The sequence below is a fragment of the Molothrus aeneus genome, chromosome 10 (genome assembly GCF_037042795.1).
Source record: "Molothrus aeneus isolate 106 chromosome 10, BPBGC_Maene_1.0, whole genome shotgun sequence".
Taxonomy (NCBI): domain Eukaryota; kingdom Metazoa; phylum Chordata; class Aves; order Passeriformes; family Icteridae; genus Molothrus; species Molothrus aeneus.
In genome coordinates this window covers 20,079,656-20,100,013 of record NC_089655.1, presented here as the reverse complement: position 1 = coordinate 20,100,013, position 20,358 = coordinate 20,079,656, and the positions used below count along the sequence as shown (strand labels likewise).

At 38.7% G+C, this 20,358-nt stretch overlaps 1 protein-coding gene across 1 annotated transcript in view; it reads left to right on the top strand.

The window, feature by feature from the left end:
• NAALADL2 (N-acetylated alpha-linked acidic dipeptidase like 2) overlaps nt 1–20,358 on the top strand; it is a 214,179-nt gene that overhangs the window by 1,833 nt on the left and 191,988 nt on the right. The window lies entirely within an intron of this gene.

Below are 20,358 nucleotides of genomic sequence, written 5' to 3'. Positions count from 1 at the left end.
TGCAAAGTTCCTTTTTCATGTTAAAGGTAATGAATTGCAGATTTTTTGATCAGTACCAGTTCAGAAGCAGCAGAAGTCCCATACCTGAAGTTAGAAAAGATTGTTGTCATGGTCATCCAAAGAGATGTTACTGAGTAGATCAGAAATACCTCACAAGTAACCACATGGGTGTTCTAATAATATTTGTGTTTTATCATATTTGCTAAGCCAAATCTTAAATCCTGTAGTGGGTAATGCCATGTTTTGATCCAACACTGTTACTAAATTCAAGAGAGAAAGTAAATATGAAGGGTTTCGTGTCAGTTTTCATGTACTGTACTTATTCTGCTTCATACAAATCTAATTATTTTCATATAGGAAAAGGGTTCAGGTAACAAAAAATGTTGATTTTTAATGTAAAAAGATAACTTCTTTGTCTTTCAGAGAGTAAATTGAACTGAATTCTGTCATTAGGCTTCGTCACAACCAAAGTTTTGGAGTAAGATAAGCCCTAAGATTGGGTATTACACAAATTACAGCAAATTGCTGACATGTCTGTCAGACTCAGGATAATACTTCAGTACTTTCTGTTTGGGGACTGGGAATCTCTTGCCATTCTACTGTTTCAAAGGGTGGTTTAAAACCATCACTTTCCAAACCCTTTATCACTTTTCAAATGATTTTAGCTTGCTATTAGGATACTAGTGAGAATCTGGATTTTGGGTAAAATGAATTATATAAATACTTTGAAACTTAAAAAACTTCAGTAGTTGCCATCCTGTAACATAATACTTGTTTGGGGTTTTTTTCCTATTTAATAGTATGAATTCAGTAAAAGCAGTCGAATAGCAATTCAGCTACCTATCAATTCTGTATATAAATATATAATCAATGCTTTTAGTATATTGTATTACCCACAAGGTTTTCCTAACCCAGCATTTTGGTCTGAGACAGCTTTTATCCCACGTTGTGTTCAGTTGCTTTCCCTCAACATCTGTTTGGCAGGAGTCAGAGTGACTGCAATGAAACCTGGGTGTGTGTAGGGCTACAAGTACAGAACATACCACATACGTTGCTTGGGTAAAAGGAAAAAAAAAAACAAAAACCAAACCTGACAAAATCAATGTATGTTATTTGAAAACTTCCTTCAATAAAATACTTTGAGTTACGAGGAATAAGTGGCAGCTGCTTAGCTTGCAATTTCTAAATGCTACTGAGCATGACATTAATTTAATTTTTGTTGTTTACTCCTTAGATCAGGCTCAGATGGTATGGGAGTTTGCTAACAGTCCTGTGAAGGAATTAGGAGGGAAAAAAAAAACCTGTTTAAGAGACACAGAGGTGCCAATCATAGTGCTGGAGCAGACATCACCTTAATGTGCTTGAAGGTCTGCGGTGGGAGCTTTCTGTTGCGGTGAAATCTGTTTGTGGTCAGATGAAGCTTTGAGGATTTAATCCTTTGCACTTCTAAAGAGGTGGCAGAAATGCTCCAGGGAACTTGTGTTGGTTTTGTTTGGATTAGGGCTGGATTCTGTGTGAGTTGAATGAACCCTGTCTACCAATCCCTGTTAGAAGTCAAAGTGGTTGAGTCTCCATCAACCACTTTGATTGATGGAGGGATTTAAAGGACGTGTAGATGTGGCATTAGGGACATGTTTAGTCACCTTGTCACTCAACAGTGCTGGCCTAGTGGTTGGACTCAGTCTTAGAGGTGTTTTCCAATTTAAACAATTCTGTGATGGTGTAGGATACCTGCAGTTTGTGTTCATGGGTTGCTGAATTGGGATATTCAGGTTCTCCACTGGAGGCTCCTGGTGGGCTCCTCTTTTGGAGCCCATCCTGGCTGTCTGCATCATCCCACCCCGTGTTAAGGTTGTTGTTTTTTTTTGTTTGTTTGTTTGTTTTTTTCCCAGCAGACATACTAGAAATCATTAGATAAGAAAAATCAGTGTGTTGGCTTTTAATTCTTCAACTTTGCACCTTGTTTCCCCTGAAATGGGAATGCTAGAGAATTTCTGTGCAATTTAGCACAGAAATTGTAGAAATTACAGAAATTACAATTTAGTTGTAATTACTGGTTTTGCCAAGTTGCTTAATCAATGGTACAGCCTAAATCAACATTATCTCTGTGAGCCTTTTTGGACACCTCTCCCCACCCCCTGTGAGGAGGTGCTTGCATTGTTCTCAATAAAAGGCAGAAATCAGTTCATTCCTGATGTTTCTGAGGTTTCAAGATGAGTTGTCAGAGGTGCCTGAAGGGGAAAAGTAATTGCCACAAGAAAAATGAAGAGCTTTTCCTCACCTAGCATGCTGCATTTTAAACTGGGGAAAAAAGAAAAAAAGGGACCAATATTGTTAATAGGATTCAGTCAGTAAATCAAACAATTCCAAAGTTTAAATACTACATTTGTTCAGATACATATTTTTGAAGATGAACAATCTGCTCCACAGTACAGGCAGATTCAGATCTGGTAAAATCACTCATGATTCTGCAGACATCACTGGGCTGATGGGAATCCAGTAATTATATCAGTTTGTGCCATGAGTATAACTTTTCACAATGTTCTTCTGGAAGACATATGACAAAATTTTAAGTTCAAGGTAGGTGTAACTTGTCTCCATAAGGCCTTCAGGGTGGGTATGAAAAGGACATAAATCCTACATCCAAAAGAGGAGGAAGTTGAAACACAGAATCTGCTTTTTAAAATGACACTCTGATTTCTGCTATCACCTAAGTGCTTTTGAAAATTCAGCTGTTTTTTTCCTTTCTCGCTCTGTATGATGTATATAAAGTATTTCAATTTTATTGCTCCAAAACCAAATCAAAGTGAAAGAATTCTATTTTTTTTGGAAAATGTGGGGCTATCATAATTTCTTAGGAGGTTTTAATTTTGTGTCTGGCTTTTGTAAATTAAATGGATAAACAAAGATTGATGTTGAATAGTAATAATAAAAGAAAGAGGCAGTCATGTTGATGCCAGTGATAACTCTGGCTGTGCCTTATTTATCAGATTAGCTTATTGCTCTCATGTTCTTAAAATTCTTGTAGCCTTATTGAGCTTTACTCATAATTTCTTTCCAAAATTGTACATCTTGGTTGATATCAGATCCACAGGCTTTTTAGATAATCTTCCCATGATTAAAACTGGGATGGGGGCACAGAGGGAAGAATCTTTGCTTTGCTCTCCAGCCAGTCTGCAGAGAAGCTCCTACGTTTCAACTCTGCTTTTCATCCTGTGTATTCTCACTCAAATGCTCCCTTCACTATCATGTTTGCCCCCCTGGAGCAACAGGGAGGTTTAAATCCCTTCATAATACATCCAGTTGTAACTAACTGTCCTTTAGAGGCGTATCTGTTCCTTACTCCAGCTGGTGATATCACCTGCAGGATCTCCCAAATCCATCTCTGGCAAGAATTGATTTGTCGCTGGTGCCTGCTGTCATCCATAACTTCAGCTTAATTCTTTAAAGGGCTTTGGGAGAGCAGGCAGCAGCTGCTCTCCTGTGTGTCATGGCCAAGGAATAAAAGAGCCAGTGCAGTGAGAAAAGGACTTTTACTTGTTTTGGTTTTTTTTCTTTTTTTTTTCAAAGGGAAGTGAGAAGGTTCCATACCCGAGTGTTTCTTGTTCCCTGATCAGTTGTAATCAGTGATGTTAAAACCTTGGGGCTTCAAATCTTTTTCCCTGTGAAATACATACCTGAGGAGAAGAGAGAGCCTGGAACTTCTAGGAAAATTGGGGTTTTGGAGACTTGGACTGAATGAAATTTACAGGCTTGGTGGATTGCCTTTTTCCAGGAATGAGGAATCCCTGGAGGAGCAGAGCCTCCTAGGGAAGGGTGTGAGCAAAGGAGTGCTCAGGTCACTGCTTCCCTGGGTACAGACCCATTTAGTGCCCACTCCTATTAACAGCTACTGCTAATTAATAGCTACACCTGACCTCTCCATGGCTGCTGGGAGCAGTGTGCTGGCCTAGGCCCCTGCTCACTCAATTTACTCATAATCAGTTTTGTCCCCTGTACACAAATTTTGGGGTTTTTTGTCACACCAGCTGAAAAGAGCCTTGCAAAAAAGCAAATCTCAGTGGGAACTCATCCTGTTTCCTCCTGGATATCAGTTTCAGGTATTTCTTGTGTTGCTATCAAAAATGCAAGTATTAAATCTAGTTAGACTCAGTCTGAAGCCAGGCCTGCTTCATCTTTGGGAACGATTGTTGGTGTATTCCCAGGTAAGCAGGAGCTAAGTGAGCTCCCACTTCATTCCCACTGTGGAGTCACTTGGGATTCTCTTCATTCACAGGATAATTTGGAATGTGTATTTATAAAGTACAAAGTCCTTTTTGAAAGGAGATGAGAGTAATATCAGACAAGGGAAAGTTCCCACTTACACCCCTGCCACCTCCCCATTGAAGAATGGCTCTGGGAACATGGGGAGGTGGCTTTTGTGGAAGAAAGATGCCCTGTGTGACCCAAGTGCTCTCTGTGGAACAGAGACTTGATAAATTTAGGCTTCAGATACTCACTTATGTCAAGTATGATTTCTTTTTAAACCAAAAAATAGGTTATATCTGTACTTCAGAGGTGTTAATAGAAAGACTTGTCTGTTTTATAGTTTTCCTTGGTTTCATTCTTTTTAAAATTTTATTTCTTTTTCTTTAGAGGAAAAAAGGATGCATTATATTGATATAATGCATGAGAAGGACATGTAAGTTTGAGCCTGTTAGGGTCAGCTGCAGCATAAGCTTATAATATTCCTTTCCCTTCTCAAAGAAAGGTCTTTGGTTATGATTTACTCACATTGAAAGGACATGTTTCAAGTCCACCAAGTGTTCCACTGAGAAAAATTTTTCTTTTTAGTTGATTAATTTTTTAAACAATATCCATCAATATATATTGATTTTTAGATGTTTGATTTGTGAAATAATTTACAGTAAAATCTGATTTTTGTACTGTAACTGTATCCTTTGTAAATTAAGTACATAGTGTTGCCTTAAAATAATTTTCCTAAGCAATGTGTGTTTGATTTCCTAAGCAATAAGTGTGATATGTTAAAGAATTAGAATCAATAAACTATATTATGCCACATCAGCATAATACGTCCCTTGAAAAATTTACTATCTGTCACAGCTTGGATGAATGGCTGTAGTCCTGCTGCTGTACAGTGCCACATGTATTCCATGAGAAAGTGACACTGGTTTTTGATAGGCTATAAAGTATAAATGAATTTTGCTCTGATCGCTTATTTTTGAATTGCATAATCTTACTAATTTTAAAGATTACCTTGCTGGAATTGCCTCACAGTCCTCACAAGAGGAGTGTGGTTAGGGTTTAGAGAGAGAACCAATTTCCATGGCCATTAGCTATGTGCTGCTTTACCATCACTGCTTAAAGTGTGGGGCAATTTAGTCCCAATTAAAAGAGCAATTCTGAGTGGTGACAAGTGCTGCTTTCCCTAATAGATGATGAAATGAGCTGTGCCAGCGTGGCTGAGGGAGTAATTTGCTTTTTAAAGGTCTGGCATTACACATTCCTGCCTGTTTGAGGTAACAGGGGGATGGAGGAGGGCCTGATGATGCCTTGGATCCTTGTGTCAGGTGGGCTGCCCTGGGACATCTTGCTCTCCACTTTGCCTGAAGGTGCCTGGTACTGTTTGCAAAGCTCAGATTTTCCAGGGATCATTTCTGTTTCAGGGACAATCTGGAATGGATGGTGAAACATCTATGGATTTTAAAAATCCGTCCATTTTAAGAAACTTTTGGTGAGTGATAGGCTCTGTACTTGACTTTACCTGAAAGACAGAAATACTTGACTGGAGATTTCTGAGCAGCTCTTGACACTAATGCTGGCTAAAAGGCAGCATTTAGAAGCTAAAAAGTTATTTACTTTGCCATCTATCATTTTTATAGATTAAACCATCCACATTTTTCCTAACAGAAAGAACCTGAAGGAATAAAAGCCACACAGCCTGCTGAGATGACAACCAGTTTTCTTTGTAGGCCAGGTGCTTCCATTTGGTAAATACCACAGGGTGAAGAAATTGGACAAAGTTGTCCTTCACTGTCCAGTCCTTGAAATTCAATTCAAGGAGGATCAGCAGTTTTGGCTGGTGGTCCCAGGGATGTGTTTATAACAATAGTGAGGAACAAACCTTGCAGAACAAAACCCCTTAATTTAATTAGTGACACATGGACTGCCTGAACAACGCAGGAGTTTCTCCTGTCTCTGCTCTGAACTTCCCAGCATTACTGCGTGCTCAAAGGGTGGATTTTTCCTCAGAGGAGATGGTGGCAGAGGGCATTCAGAGAGTCCCTACAATTTCTGAGGCACCAAGCCCTGGCAGGCTGCTGTTTGGGATGCATCTCTCATCAGCACGGTGTGAAAATGAAGTCCATGGGTACTGCTGAGATCCAGCCTTTCAGGGGCATCTGCAGTTCCATGGCAGGCACTGCAACAATAAGCAATTAGTTTCCTGCCTCTACACATAAATCAAATTAACAAAGCCCTGAGGGAAAGGAGTTTTCTCAGCCCTTTCTTGGTGGTGCTTTGACAAGCAGTTCCCGGCCATCAGCACCTATGACAGCTATTTGCTGGAAGCCTGATAAGTCAGACTGTTGCTGAATTTAACTAACTGCAATTTGCTGCACTGCATTAAGTTACTGTGCATGCAGAATTTGTGACTGAAGGTTGCTGGGGAACATTGCTGAGGATCGATCAGGGATAATGAAATTGATATTGTCTGAATAATAATCAATTTTAATGGTGGTATTCTGCAGTAGTCTTATGTTAAGGGGCTTCTATTCTCAGTTCAATTCTCTTTGAAAGCTGATGAGTTTCTGGAATGAAACAAATATGGATTGCATTGCAAAGTCGAGGCTTTCCCTGGCAATATTGGAACTTGTGGAGTGTAAGACTTTGCAAAATTAAAGTTGGCTTTTTTTAATTTCTACAGTACTGTTCATGGACAAGAAGTTAAATAATGCCTCCTGCTAATTTCTCTCAGTCATGAGTGATCTTTAAATATACATTTTCAAGTCTCATCCTTCATATATGCTGGCGTTTCCTTTCTCATCCTTCATGTAAGGTGATGTAGCCTTTGGACACATCCAGTTGCCACAAATTTACATATGTTCCTGTGCAAGTTAAAATACCAACTCATACTCTCCTTGGTTTATGAGTGTTTCTTCAAGGCTGAAAAGGCTGTAACTTTCCAGTAAGATGGAATTTTCTCTTTCCACTCTTCTTTCTTTCTTTCTAGGGAAACATGAAAGTTGAAAAGTGACCTGAAGTGTCACTATCAAAACAGAATGTTCGAATAGCTCAGAAGCAAAATTGTTTGGAAATCTTTTTTTTTTTTGGAGACTTCATGATTTATGTTCCTGTTTTGGGAATTTGGGGGGTGTGTGCTGACAGTTCCTCACAAAGCAATGTCTGGTCCTTGACCAGCTTAATGTCTTTATTTCTCTTCCATGAAAATTTGTTATTTAACAGAATAGAGAAGATAACGGAAACTAAAATGAGCATTAAAAATAACACTTTAAGATCTTATTTGTTTTACTTTTTTTAATGGGTGCTCAATCTTCATTAGCCATCTGGCAAATTAATTGGGTTTTGTGAGGCTTCAAGAGAAAGGTCACTGTTGCTGAAAGGGTCAGGACCCCATCACAGATTGATTTCTCTCCAGGAAATTTGTGAAATCTCTGCAGACATAAGTTTGCAATAATTGTAGTATTTTACTGAGAGTTGGGTCTAAAGAAAGAAAGTGATTTGGAATGTCTTTCCTGTGGAAGTTGGAACATGGCTGCAGACCCCTGCAGTAATCCTCTCCTGTAATACAGAACTGATGAAATGGCCAGAATTTCGAAGCACATTACCTTGACACAGCAGTCAGAACTGGTGTGATGCTCCAGACAATGTCACATTTTGGTGCTGCTTCAGGTGACTAACTGAAGCCCACAGACTGGAGAAGGCCAGGCCTTGATCAAAATTTGGAGAGGTGAGACAGTGAGAAGAAGGATCAATAGTTCAGAATGTGTAAGGGGCCCATGAAAATGTCAGTGTGCCTTTGATGGACATTGCTCTCTCTGTTCCAGCAGGGCTTTAGCAGAGAGCTCAGATATTCACAGTTACACTTGTGGCCAGGCTGGAAGGTGTTCCCAGTGCTTCTGGAATCTGTTTCCTGTCCAAGGCTCCATGAGCCAGGGCTGATGCAGTGCAGATTGAGAGCATTTAATTATTGAAATAGTTGGCTGAGTGCTATTTGCAAGTAAAAGGTGGTAGCTTTGGGAAGTCACTTGTTTTATGGTCATTTGTTAGTAATTGTTATTGAATGCTTTCATTTTCAATAAATGCCAGCCTGGGTGATGGACCTTGTGATGTGCATTGTTAAATAAATAGGCAGGCTTCAAAAAAGGCCATACAGGTCATGAACAACGTTTCTGTTCCCTGTCAACTATTTAGGGAACGAAGCAAGGAGCTGAATTATTCATAACATGGTTAGTGCAAGGCAAATGGAACCTGCTGCTGTGTTGCTAGCAGTGCAAATAGTGACCTAAAATATACAAATGGTTTTCTCCTGTATTATAATGCCTGTTTTTCTTTACTAATATTTCTGGAAACTATTTAAGAAAATTAAACCTTGTGACAAAAAAAAAGTTAAATCTACATGGTTCCTCAGGATCCTAGCACAGATCCTAACAGGGGATATTGTTTCTAAATCATTCAGTTTATGTGCTAAGAAGATAGATTAGGCATGGTGTTACTACAGGTATTCATTTTGTTCTTATGGAAAATGTGTGGTTTTGTTTTTTTTTTAATTATTAACTTTTGTAAAGGCTGTTTCCTACAGACAGAAACATATCTATTTGTATAGCTGTCCATTTCTATATGGGGTTTTGTGCCTGTGTGAATACATAGGTGTAATTTTGCATAATAGCTGAAGTCCTCTCCTTTACACAGCACTTCTCAAAGCTGTCGTATATTCCAGTGCTTGGCACCACTTCTCCCTGTGGTGGTGGCTGAAGCCTGATTGCCTTCTGATCCCAGGGCCACAAGTACTGCTTGTGTTCATAGCTCCTTTGAAGGGATAAAAACTCAAAGTACCATGGTGGCTGTGTTATAAATGCCCAGAGAGTTATTAAGGACACAGTCCTTACATAGAAATACAGCTTGGGGGGCTTATCTCGTTCATATTGACATAAGTGTTATATAGAATGTGAGATGAAGTTAGTTGATTGCAGTGCAGCACTATTTCCACATTAAAAAAAAAAAAAGATACCTGGGGGAGAATCCAGCATTAAATTACAACTAGAAGTACACAGCAGAGAAAAGCTGATTAATGGAACCAATTCCTTTATGGCTTTGTTCTGTTGGTGGATATTCTTTAGCCCAACTGTCATAGGGTTCAACACAAGGCAAATATGTCTGTGGTGTAGAAAGGGTGAGATGACTTAGTGATTTCTGGTTTTCTTCCCCTGATCTCTGTGTTTCATCAGTCTTTTCAGAGCTTGTATTGAAGCACACCAAGATGAATAAACTTTTTGAATTAATGCTTTTTTCCCCTTTGTTCTTGAGCTGGTTTTGCTAGGATGCCTGAGAGGGCTCGATATTAATAGTCTGTCCTGATTAACAGACGAGCTAAACCAGAGGATTTGGGTTCTGGTGGCTGCAGGAGCTGGGGTGGAGCTGGGTGCTCTCACAGAGCTCCTGAAAGGCACAGGGAGCTGTTCATGGCACTGTGAACAGGGCATTATCTGGGATTTGCAGCTCTCTGCTAGCAAAACTTTTTTTCTCTCTTTTATTTTTTTTTTTTTGTTTTAAGAAGCAGACTCTGTTAAAACAAAAATCATTTGGTATTATTCTAGAAATACAAAGCTAAATAAATTAAATCCTCCTTTAGTCTTGTGGGTTTGGAAATTGGTTTTACATGCTTATGTTGCATCCTGCCTGGATTAATCTAAAACTCCCTTTTTCCAGTTTTTGCCAGCACTGCTACCTCAGCAGCCATGTACAGATCACAGATTCCTGAGGAGGAATGAGGCTCATGGAGGGCTGGGTCTCTCTTCTGTCTCTCTCTATTTCCTCCTGACTCAGTATGTCTTGACATTAAAAAGGTTTCTCTGTGTGGGAAACAGTTAATCAGATCAGGATGAGTCATAGCAGGATTAAATGTTGGCGGTAGGATTGGATCCCTTCCCCTCAGTTAACGTAATTAAGACTGACATTAAAGATCAAATTATCCTATATCAAATTAGGTCTAAGTGAGAAACTCTTCAGCTGCATTCCTGCCTTGCTAAGGAGGCTTGAGGTCTTGCCAGAGGATCCCCAAGGTGCCTCCAGAGCTCTGGCTCTCCTTGCTGGAAGGTTCCTCTTGCAAAAGCAAAACTGGTTTTGGGGGAATGTTGGAATTTTTCCAGCAGGACTGTGGGATTGTATGTACCAAATCTAAACGCTTTGCTGCTTGGCTGCCTTTCCTCAGGGGCCTTTCCTGCATTGCCTCAGGGAAACCCCAGGGTTCTCCCAGGGCATCTCAGCTGAGCTGGGCACAGCAAAGGGTGTGATGGCACCAGCGCCTCCTGGCCTCTGAGGGACTTCATGGGATCCTCCTTTGCTCATGTGTTTGGTTTCCCCAGGACAGGTGAATCTCTTAGACAAGAGCAGCTGGCATTCCTGCAGCACTCGTTAGCACACACAGAATCACCAGCTTGGAAGAGACCTTCAAGATTATTGTGTCCAACCCCGCCCTAACATCTCAACTAGACCATGGCACCCAGTGCCACATCCAGTCTTTTTTTTAAACACATCCAGAGATGGTTAGCATAGAAGGATATTCTCTAATGGTCACCTTACAAACTTGCTCCAACTTTCTATTATCCTCCAAAGAATTCAGAATGTTTGCACTGAATTTTGGTTATTGAATAACTTGGTCTGCCCCGAAAGAATTAACTTCAGCATTAGTTATATGCTGGATCTCCTGGTACATAAAGACATTTTAACACTTTTTATTTATTGTGTCTTAGACACTGGTTGCTAGCTGCATTATATTATGTGACTCAGTTCAGCAGAGGTAGAAAACAGATTTATCTAAAGATGAGTGTTAAGTATTTGTTATGTGCTGTTGTGTCACTCATGAAGAGTGACTTTGGGACAAGAATGGTGATATTCCATCAGTAACTGAAGATCTATTACCCCAAAGTAAAAGGAGGGTTTTTTTACTAGGATGAGAGGAAAGCAATTTGATACATAGAGGGATGGCAGTAATTGCAATAAGGTTTCCTGTAGCCATACACAAATAGTTTCAGTTTTTAATGCCAGATTGTGACACAGGAAGTAAATAGTGCTTGATAAAACTACTAAAAAGAACTTAAAAGAAAAAATGTGAACTTAGCAAGAATTGCTGGGGCAGCTATACCAGAAGCATCAAAAGTATAGCTGCCCCAGCAATTCTGTAGTTCTGTTTGTAATCCTTTAGATAGATGAGTTGATAGCAGTAGAGAATTAGAGTTCCTTGCCAGATAGCTAGGAGACGTCTTTACACTTTTTTATTGTGTTACAAACAATGTATTTACTTCTCCTCAGCTGTGAACATTATTGAAGTTTGTCAGAAAAATCTCTTATTTTATTTTGCCCACACCAGTGTTTGAAACCTTGGAAGGATTTGTGCGTGCTCAAGATTGGTTTGTTGTTATTAGAGCTGAGAGGGAGCTGATGGATCTCTGTTAGCATGGGTTTGAGAGACAGTATTTGAGCCACCCTGGGAGTATGTGAGAATACAGTAAAATCAAATGTTTTTTACTTACAGCATTACTTGAACACTAGCTCTGTGAGAGAGCACATTCCACTGGATATGGAAAATTACAGTGAGTACTTGCAATGATCTGGCTCTGGTTTTATGAAATGGAGGAGTCCTGGTTTGATCTTGAAGGCAATGTAACAAAGTTTTCAGTTGCTTTTCCCTGTTTACCAGAAGAATTTCTTCTGGAAAGCCAGAAGAAATTCCAGAGCCACTGGAAATACTGTCTCTCACCAGCCTTGAATACAAGCAGATGTTAAAGTACACCATTACAAAATAGTTATCTCTTCAGCTGAAAGTCTGAATATTCAGAGAAAGTATAATTATTTAGGGAAAGTGAAGATGGAATGAAGACAAGAAAAGCTCCTTGATGGTATTCAATTTGCCTTGCAGAGTGTGTGTTTTATAATGATGTTTTGATTTAATCAAATTAATTATCTGTTTTATTTTTCCTTAAAAAAAGAACAGAAAATCTAAACAAAAGGCAGGCATGAATTATTACACTAATATTATTATGCACTGGGAATCAAAAACCCTGAGCTAATGCTGTTTAGACCCTTCTTTAAAGAAATAATCAAATACATTAAATTAATTTTTCCATGAATATCATGTGAAATTTTTCTCATCTTCTTATATTAGCATATCTCAGCAGAAGGGACAAGTTGACTAAATATAGATTCAGCACTTCAGTAATTTAGTAATTCTGTAAATTACCATTGTTCCAGTCAGAAAGAACTCAAAGAAACCTAATAAAACTAATTTGGAATTAAAATGAGTTATAAGTATCATTTTTAAGCAGTATGTTGACAGTCATGGAAGTGGAGATCTGTTTCTTAGAGGAGGGTAAAGCCACATGATGAACCAAGGCAGACTGTATCCTTTTTAAATGCTCCTGAACTGTTCTTCCTGGTTTTGCCACTGAAAGGGAGCCACTTGAGTTTGCAACTCCCTTTGTGGTGGTCTAGATGTATAACTAATTATTTAACTAATTACTTCATCTTTCAGATCATATTTAAAATTATTTACCAGTCTTTTTTCTGTTTCCTAGGTTGCACTTATTTTCTTGAATTTTCCAGAATTGCTCTGAATTTGCAATTGTGTAACTTAGCTCCTTTATTTAAATTTCCATTATTTATAGTTAACAGTGGGAATATTTTAATATTTTAATTTTGTTAGGTGAGATATCTAGCATGTCTTCGCACACTTAAGGAATATGGAATAACACACTTGGATTTATTTTTCTAACTCTTAAATAAATAAAATAATCCTGATTGTATATGGTTTCTCAGAGACAAGCCCCAGCATGACTGAGTTAGCTTATTTATAGCATTGATAGGCATTTGTTTTTTTGAAATCTTTTTTTCAAATTAGTGCCTCTGAGTATAGAGGAACCAGAATAACTAAAGACCATGAATGTATGGATTTTAAAAATCTGATTTATCAGGTGTCTAGGCTGGGAGCTCTCTGGGGTAGTGAGTGATTTTATTTGCTCTCTATACAGTGGCTGGCCTGTTTTCAGTGTTCTGAAGCCTTGTTTCAAGCCACTAAAATGTCAATAACCAGTAGTAACACTGCCTTTGTTTTCCTAAAAATTAATGCCTGCATGTGTAGCTTATGCTCCTTAATTTTGAATGCAGCCTTTGCCATAATTGTAGAAAATGAGAAAATTGTGAGCACGGAGTTGGAGAGAGGGTGAAGCTACCGCTGCTAAGGAAACCTTAATTGTTGAAGTTCAAGTTAAAAGGCTGAATATTCAGAATTGGATCAGACTGCAACCCCCCTAGAACTTACTGCGAATGCCATTTAAAAATGATTGGGCACTTCAGTTTAATTTGCTTGAAGGTGAAGAGCTTATGAGACATATTTGAACCCAGAAATAATTCTGACAGCTAATTTTTGCATGCATGAAGAAGAAGTTTTATAGTGGAAACCTTGACTTTTAGTGCTGTAGAGCTGTCATAAAGGCCCTAATGATTTCTGACTTAATTACGTGTCTGAACACTTAGGTTGATCTGCATTCACTACCCTTTAGAGATTCATGTCCAAGTACCAAATACTGGATGCAGTCTTTGGCTGTGAAACCTGCTTTGCTTTACCTCTCAGCCTGCACAGCTCTGCTGAGATCTAGCAGACAGATTCTGTTCTTGTTGGTAGTTTACATCTCGTTTTAGCCTCCACTCACGCCTCCCTAATTTATAAATAAACTGCACGAGCCCGTCAGACCTCGCTTGCTGCTTGTGTAAAATGTTCTGGGGCAACTGTTAGGAAAAGCCCATCTGTATTTGTAACAACACCCTCTGTGTGCCCATCAGTGTGTTGGGTTCCCAGAGTGTTTTTGCTGCCCTCTGGATCCACAGTGGGTTATTGAGGAGGAAAAGAGGAGCTGGACCTTCAGCAGTGCTGGACTGGAGGCATGCTGCTGCAGCAGAGCTGCCCTCCTTGGGCCTCTTCTGGGACAAGGGATGTCCTAGGCTGAGTTAAGGAACAAAATAAAGTCTGGCTACATAGGATAGGGCAGGCTCATCTCTCCCTGGTTGTGGAAACAAAATGGTGAAGGAGTCATTAGTAGAAAGAGACTTGTTCTTCTTACTTGGTATAAACCAGTTGGTTTAATAGTTAAGAAGTGTGAAATAAAAAAGGTTCAGCATCCAAAGGCTTCAGGCAGGTTTATGAAAGATTGTTACCCTTTGGCTACAGTTAATTCCATTTTAAATATGTTTATTTTCACTTAGAAAGTTCAGCTGGAGTTTGGATTGCTTCCCTGTCGAAGATAATTTGATTTCAGATTGCTGCAGTTTAGATGTACATAGACAGAAGAAAAATTCTTCCATAAAAGCTGCACTGTATGTAAATCATCCTGTACAGGCAAAGAGTTTGGTGCTAAGATGCCACTTATGTGTTAAGAGTGAATGATTTATGGGTTTGAGATGATATTTTAGGATTCTGCTGCCCATGCCTGTTTTTTAATAGCTCGTGTGTCATCCAGCTGGCACGTACTGTGTCTGTGTGTGAAAGTCAATGTTAAAGTTAAAAGAACTTAATGAAACTGAATTTCTAGACACAAGCATGTTGTAACATTACTATTTTTTGTGTCAGACATGCTAAATCTCATCTCAGTTCTCCTTGGCTTGGCAGAAATGTCAGTCCCAGACTGCACTGAGCCTGTTTGGGTATGATGCATTATTTGCTGATGCCGTTTTCTTGTTTACACAAGTGGATTTGCATGGCTTGGTGCTCCAAATATTGGACTGCTGAAAACCACCTGCATCTGCTGAGGTATTGAGACCAAAGCTCTGGAGGCTGGCCAGGTTTCTGCAGTGCTTTTGCTTATGTGGTTGACAGTAACATCTGGTAATGCAGATGTTGAGTTCTGGAGAGCCATAATTATTCTGAGAGCAGGGAGAAGTTGTCACACATAGTTATTATCATGCTACTATCACAGGTATTAGTATCAAAGAGATCATTTTGTTCTTTGCTGACAGCATATGTTTTCTCAGCTTTGGAGATGTGCTAGTTTGATGCCATGGAATATGCAGAAGAAAAATTATCTTCGGGTTTTTAAGCAGTTTGAAGGTTAAAGGAAGACCAAAGAGGCTCTAAATGCAAAATATTTTGTTTCTTCCGAGCACCAGTTTCCCTGAAACTGTAATTGCTGCCAGAATATGTTTCACACTGTGCCCTGGAGCTCCTCATAAATAAGTGGGATGAGGGAATAAGCTCTGAGCATCTCTGGTGTGTTAGGGTTTTGGTTTAACTTTGGTTTGGTTTTGGGTTCTTTTGGGTTATTTGTAAGTTTGTGTTTTTTAAACCCCAGACACATTTTCAGGCACAGGATTATTGGAAGGGATAAGCCAGCTGAGATGTTGGGAATTTTTGTATTTACAGAGGTATTACAGAACTAATATTTGAATCTCTACTAGGAGAGAGATTTAAACTCTACTAACTGAATAATTCTTGGAAATTTAATTCAGTTGGTCAGCTGGATATCAGAAATTAATATCTTTTTTTAAGTCACACCTTTCATTGAAGCAGGGAACAATTATTAGTTCTTGATTTATTATTTTTACAGTGAATACTGAGTTTTTATTTAAAAGCTTTGTATTTGAACATCTGCACACATGGAACTGTGCATGTTGTTAAATCTTTCCAGTCAATTTAATGCAAAGTACAAAGTTCGTGTTTGCAGTAGTGACATTTAAAAATTACTTAGCCAACACAAGTTTACATGAGCCAAATGAAACGTGTTCAAAAATCTCTGCCCTATCTAGGACAAGTTTTTTTATCTTACATTGCATATGAGAGGTGTGAAAAGAATTTAAGTAAGAGGGACCAAATGAGTAGGAGTCCCAGGCTAAGAATGTGAAGAACCATGAAGTTGTCTTAATGTGTTATTCTGCACACTCTAAATCTGAAATTAGTAGAAGGAATTTTATAATAATCTCTATTTATTCAGCATTAGAAATGGGTGGGTTTTTCTCTTTAAAACACAACTTTGTTCAAATTTGACTAAAAATGAAGATTCTTTATTTTAACACCTGAAGTTACTTAAAATTGTTCTGATATTTTCCAAATTCATTTGCTCTTCTGTTGGCATAGCTCTGCAAGTGCTCAGGCAGCCCAGAGGAAAGTGAGATCACAAAGAGGTCATCATGGAGTTGTTTCTCACATTGCCTTAATGTGCTGCCCAGATATTTGCTCTTTTCATTTTTGTCCCCAGTTCACATTTACATTTGAGGCTGTGCCTAGCCCTGGAAGAGCACTGGGAGCTGCTGACTGTGCTTGGCAATCACCAAAATGACAGAACACTCTTTGTCACCTGGGGACATATTTATATTTATATTTAGGTGGTTTAACCAAGCCCTCTCTGGTTCCTTGCTTTTGCACAGTAGTGCCTGTACACTGCTTTACTTTCTACTCACTTTGTGGTCCTCACACAGCCATTTCCTCCTTCGCGTGCCACCCTTTCCCAGGGTAAGTAATTTGTAATTTTTGTGGGTTCAAATTGACTTTGGTGACAGCAGTGGGTCATTTTGCCCCATGTTGCATAGGAATGGTTACCCTGAGACACAGATTTTGTAACTCTCAGATACGGTTTGTTGGTGCAACAAGCGTAAGCGATTTAGCGTCGTTTTCTGCCCTCTGGTTTTACTGCTGCTGAATGAAAAGGGCTGTTTGCTTTTATTCTCGTGTTTTATTTGTTGAGCACCATGTCTTTGAACTGTACTCACACAGTGCACTAGGTCAGTGTTTAGTTTCAGATGCTTCTCAGTTTCCCTCGTGTAACTGCATCAGTCAACCCTGGACAAAAACTTGCGTTGTTTTTGCTTCTTCCATAGAATGTTTTTCCCAGGATTGTATAACTCTGTGCCACCAAGGAAATTCCCATGCCACCTTGCTAGCTGACATGCCAACACCCTTCTGCCTTGGTCCTTCCAGGTGTTTTCTACCAAGCTTTTTTGCCTGGAAAAAGTGGTGGCCATTTCTCACTCCTTTCCAGAAGAGAACAATTACTTGTGATCCCAACCTTGCTGCTGGACATCACCATGGGAAAATCTGATTTAGAAAAGAACCAGAGCTCATCAGAGCTTTGTTCTGGCATGGTACTTAGTGTCTTACTAATGACTTTCAAAGTAAAGCAGGAGCTGCTTCTCTGTAAACATTTCTGTGTGTGCCAGAGACCATTTGAGAGCTGTTTTTACAGAGTGGATTTTGCCGGCCTTGCTGCAGCGGGTCTGCACATTTATCAGTTGGCTTTCCTCAGGGGTATAATTGCTAGATGCTCTCTGATGCTCATTAAACTGGAATCAACATCCCTGTAAAATCCATAAAGATGGAGTGCAATGCTCCTACTTCAAACAGGTAAACAAACCCTATTGTCAGCACTAAGAACTGCAGTGGCTGTTGGCATCTCCATTGCAGTGGGCTTCTGTGGGGGAAAAGAACCCCAAAATAGTGAGGAAAAATTAAGATTTCCAAGCTAACAATGTTTTTTCCTACTTCTATACTTATAATACTTCATACTTACATCACATTGACGATGCAGAATATTAAATTCCAGAAAATGTGAATTTATATTTTCAACAGCACCAATATATTGGACACAATGGTAAATTTTGCCCAGTGAGAATTAGTCTTGGTATTATGTGTAAGACAAAAAAAAGAGTATTATATGTTATATATAGCATTATATATTTTATTATATATTATACCTGTAATTTCTGTTTCAGTCAAGGAAGCTGGGTTCTGAAGTTGTAATAGCAGAGCAAGCTCTCTTCAAGATAATTTTTTACTTTTCCTCATTGAAAAAATGTTCTGACTTGAGACAAAAATTGATGAAGAATCTTAAAGCTTAAAATATAACACAAGGTTTAATTGTGTCAACAGGAAACACCTTTGAAATATTGTACTTTTCACATGAGAAATTAGGAAAATATTGAAATGTGTATTTCATAATTTAACTATGCCAAATTTTATAAGAGGCACGGACTGCAACCCACAGCCCTCTTAATTAATTAAAAACAGCAGCAACAAAAAGGCAAGAAGGTAAACAGGAGACCTTTTCAGCATCATCTGAGCTCTCCCACTTAAGACTTAGCCCTGCTTCTGAAGATCAATAAACTTCACAGATCAGGCATGTAATTGAAACTGCCTCCTGTTCTGTGCCAGTGCCAAATGCAGCAGAGCATTCTCTGGGAACTCACAGTCAATAATTACAGCTCACCTAATGATTGTATTATGCCTTGAGGTGTTTCTGACTCTTCTGCAAAAAAATAATCTGGGTGGTTTTTTTGGTCATGCCAATGCATATTTTTGTTAAGTGCCTAAACACATAATTCCTTCTTAAATGTTGCCTACCTGCTCTACACAATATTTTTATTAAAGGAGGGGGGGAAAAAAAAAGCTTTCATCCATCATTTTTGCGATACTTTTGCATGAATTGGAGGTTTAATTGGGAGGAGAGGGCAAAGAGCACAAGTTTCTGGTGGTGGCAGATGTGGCATCTCCTGGGCATGGGGCACCTGCAGTGGCCTTTGCGCCATTTTCAGCAGCACTGACCAGGCCACTGAAGCCTTGGAGATGCTTCCTTCACAGAAAACTTTTGGCCTCGTTTCACAAGGAAGTTTTGCCCCTTGTAGACTCCAATACTGGTTTTCAGCCTTTTCATGTTTGTTGAATCTTTCAGAGACAAAGCTGGACTTAGCCTGGGTGCTGTTGGAAGCTGTTGATCCATGTAGCTCTTGCAATTATTTCTTCCCAGAACTTAGTTATTTCAGGCTTTATTAATGATACTGGTGTAGCTATTTCCCTCTGCTTTCGCTTGAATTGCAGATCATGTAGAACCATAATTTAATACAGAACTGTATTTAATGAAACAAACCTTTTTTTATTGCTGACCTGTACTGTGCTAGTTCTTTAATAAGCAGCTGTTCCCTTTTGAATTTCTAGTGATTGGTTTATTACTGCTTATTTTAAAAAGACAGCAAATATGTCTTCATATTACATTTAAACTCAGCTTAAGTTCAAACAGATTACTTAAAAAGCAGATGAGAAGCATATTCAGCTCATGCAACGAGTGCACAAAGTCCAAGAGACTGCTTGTTTTGACAGAAATAACCATTAGACACTCATTTGAAATTTTCTTTAAACTATTTCCTTTTATCAATACACATCAGATTTTTGTGGATTTCAGAGGGACTTGATTTTACTTTCCAGTTGATAACGTAATTGCTAAACTACCTTTGGTGATCAATAAACCTGAAAATGAGAAATCTTTCCTCTCCTTTTCCTGCCTTTAGCCACATTGACATTATTAATTAAAAAAAACCAAACAAAATAAAAACCCAAAAACCAAACTAAGCCAAACAAAAGCACAAAGTTTAATGAATCAGCTGTATTCAGGTGAATAACTTGGAAAATTATCAGCAGAACACATGTATAATAATCAGTTGATGTGCTGTCATTGTAATATAGAAATTTGAAGTTAACATGGTGTGAATAACACCTGGCTAATTTGCTGCATATGCTCTTCCAGTTTTAATCCTTACCTCTTTGTATGGGTGTATTTAAGAATATTATTTTCTTCTGGTTTTAGTGTTAATACCACTTTAAATGAATACACGTATTTAAAAATTTTATTTTCCCAATATCTAATCAGTGGTATTGAATGTGTCATATTGGCAGCTTTAGAAAATTACACCCTCTGTGGAAGTTCTCTGAAAATGTTGATTCCAGGTAACATTCTTGCTTTTCTCTGGAAGACCTCTTAGTCACCAGGAGGGTTTTGGTAATTTTTCCCCCCCTGCTTCTTGACTGACTTCTAATGATGCTTTTGTGAGCTTAATGGGTAACAAAAGTAATTTTGGGCTTAATTGAGAGATCCATGCTTTTTACAACTTTTTGATGACATACTTATATTCCTAAATTCTTACTTCATTCTCTCTTTACTCTGGAGCAATTACTAACACTTTTGGTAGACTTTGTGAATTTAATGTGGGGTTTTAGGTGTTTTTGGTTTTTTTTCTTCCAGGTGTGTTTTTCAGTTTGTGTTCAGGCAATACTGAATTGAAATGAGGAGCACTGGAACTCCCAGCTGT